General features: G+C 39.9%; 1 pseudogene; it reads right to left on the bottom strand.

The window, feature by feature from the left end:
- Window positions 1–1,839: 1,839 nt before the first annotated feature.
- On the bottom strand, window positions 1,840–1,991 carry LOC142355624 (5.8S ribosomal RNA; annotated as a pseudogene).
- Window positions 1,992–2,930: the final 939 nt, after the last annotated feature.

The following is a 2,930-nucleotide window of genomic DNA, read 5'->3' as shown; positions in this document are numbered from 1 at the left end:
CAAACCATACCGGACACCGAGAAATGTTGCCATTTCTCTTCCCGATGAGCTTTTCCCTGTTCATTCGCCATTACTAAGGGATTCTCAGTTGATTTCTTTTCCTCCCCTTACTGATATGCTTAAGTTAAGGGGGTTCTCTCGCCCAATTCAGGTTATGTAGTTGATTGTCTCTTAATTGGTTCACTGACCAATATGAGACAGAAACCGATTCAGCAGTTTTGTTCGCTACTACTATCAAACACAGGTCGAAGTTTCCATTCAGTCATTAATTCCAACTTTCAAATGTTGTTGTTTCAGCTTTCGCTTACTAGAAGCAACATAATACTCGCTGCAATACAGACCTCGGGAAACCCTCACCGTGAATAAGGTTCACTCACATATTTCACTACATTTTGCGTGGGATTGGAGATGAGGCTACTCGTTCTTGCTCAGTACTAGGCTGAAAATTAACGAAACTTCGTTACAAACGTTCACATGTTGATGTTTCCGCTTTCGCGTACTCGAAACAACATAATACTAGTCTTTGTAATTTAGTTTCATAATTTCAACTGTTCTCATGCAGAATTTTTGCTCATTCTTATCCCAAATTTTGACCTGGCTACTAGTTACACTCCTTGTACTTATTGCAAAATGACCACAAATTTCAACAGCTTTCACATGTTGCTGTTTCGGCTTTCGCTTACTACAGTCAACATAATACTCGTTGCAAAATAAGTGCTCGGCATCTGCAATTTTCCAAAGACGAAGTTTCGCCAGTTCAATTTTCGCTCGCCAATTATGGCTACTAATTCACACGGTACTGAGCTCAACAACATTAAATTTGTTCAGCAAGACTTTCACATGTTGATGTTTTGGCTTTCGCCTACTAGAAGCAACATAATACTCGTCTTGTTAGCTCATTCAATGAGAATAGCTTTTCCCGTTGAGAATTTTTGCCTTCAATTGGCGTTGTAGTGAGTTTGGCTACTCAGATCACCAAATACTTGTGACAATTCGAACCAGAAATGTTTTCAATTTTCACATGCTGATGTTTCGGATTCAACCTACTAGAAGCAGCATAATACTTGTATTCAACAATTTCTGTATCAAATCCCAGTTTTCTCTGGTGCATCTTTGCCAAACTATTCCAAACTGCCTGAGTCTGAATACCAATTACAGGTACTAGTAAATGCACGTTACTAAGGACTATATAGTTCTAGGTTACTGTACACAACGACGTTCACATGTTGATGTTTCAGCTGCCGCTTACTAGAAACAACATAATACTTATCGTGCATACCTTTCCATAACTTGTCCTTTTCAGATGCATTAGTTTCCCTTTGTCTTGGCTTCTACAGTCAGACTGGCTACTAGTAACAGCACAGTACTAATCACATATCGTTCTACAGTTTGCAGACAACTTTCACATGTTGATGTTTCAGCTTTCGCCTACTAGAAACAACATAATACTCGCTGTATACATTTGTAGTTCTCTATGTAACTTTCATGTGAAGAAGTTTCGCCAGTCTTTTTGACTGTCTCAAATCTGAGTCATGCTTAGGCTACTAGTTGCTTCATAGTACTTATCGCCTCGAGATCATTGAACAAAACTTGATTTTCACATGTTGCTGTTTCAGCTTCCGCTTACTAGAAACAACATAATACTAGTCTCATTAAGTTCCGTCTCTTTGCAATTTTCTTATGAAGAAAATTCGCCATCACAATGACTCCAGCAGTTCTTGATCAAGGAATGCAATCATTGATCAGAATGCTATTATTTGAATCGGTTCTGCTTTAAGTGTTCCAATTTTATTGGAAGCACCAACAATAGAACATCAATGTGTTCAATCGAGAGTTATATAACCCTGAATCGGACGCAGTCAACAGCCGAAGCCGAGACCGCCTTTTGCGTTAGAGAGGTCGGTAAACAAATCTTGCGATTCATACCGAATTAACACATATAGCTGTGCTCCTCTTCGTAAAGCGAGCCAAGTGATCCCCTGTTGAAGGATGTATTTGGACCAATCTAGTAGCATTTGGTTTCCAACAAGCTCTCCCAAGTTAGCTTACTTATTGGGCTTTTCAACCAATTCGGTTGGCTACAAGCATCATCAAAGTACTAGCCACAGTTTGATCGCAAAATTCTACGACTTTCACATGTTGATGTTTCGGCTTGCGCTTAGCCTACTATAAGCAACATAATACTAGTCATATCATAGAGCGTGATCAGCTTGTGACGTTCTCATGATGAAGTTTCACCAACAGTGTCTCACTTCGAGCTTAAATCCAGCTACTAGTAACTACACAGTACTGACTGCAACGATAACTTTTATCTATACCTTTCACATGCTGCGCTTTCGGCCAGGGCCTACTAACGTCAACATAATACTCGATATAAACTTTTGTTCATGATGCAGCTTCCCCATGCAGAAGTTTCGCCTTCAAATGCTCTCTTGGCCATATGACGTAAGAAAAGGTTACTAGTAACATCACAGTACTAGCCACAGTTTGATTGCAAAATTCTACGACTTTCACATGTTGATGTTTCGGCTTGCGCTTAGCCTACTAGAAGCAACATAATACTAGTCATATCATAGAGCGTGATCAGCTTGTGACGTTCTCATGATGAAGTTTCACCAACAGTGTCTCATTTCGAGCTTAAATCCAGCTACTAGTAACTACACAGTACTGACTGCAACGCTAACTTTTATCTATACCTTTCACATGCTGCGCTTTCGGCCAGGGCCTACTAACGTCAACATAATACTCGATATAAACTTTTGTTCATGATGCAGCTTCCCCATGCAGAAGTTTCGCCTTCAAATGCTCTCTTGGCCATATGACGTAACACAAGGTTACTAGTAACATCACAGTACTAGCCACAATTTGATCGCAAAATTCTACGACTTTCACATGTTGATGTTTCGGCTTGCGCTTAGCCTACTAGAAGC

Source organism: Convolutriloba macropyga, unplaced genomic scaffold (assembly GCF_964194025.1).
Source record: "Convolutriloba macropyga unplaced genomic scaffold, txConMacr16.3 SCAFFOLD_5124, whole genome shotgun sequence".
In the NCBI taxonomy this organism is placed as follows: Eukaryota; Metazoa; Xenacoelomorpha; order Acoela; family Convolutidae; genus Convolutriloba; species Convolutriloba macropyga.
The sequence above is the reverse complement of the archived record's forward strand: the minus strand, read 5'-3'. Positions and strand labels throughout refer to the sequence as shown.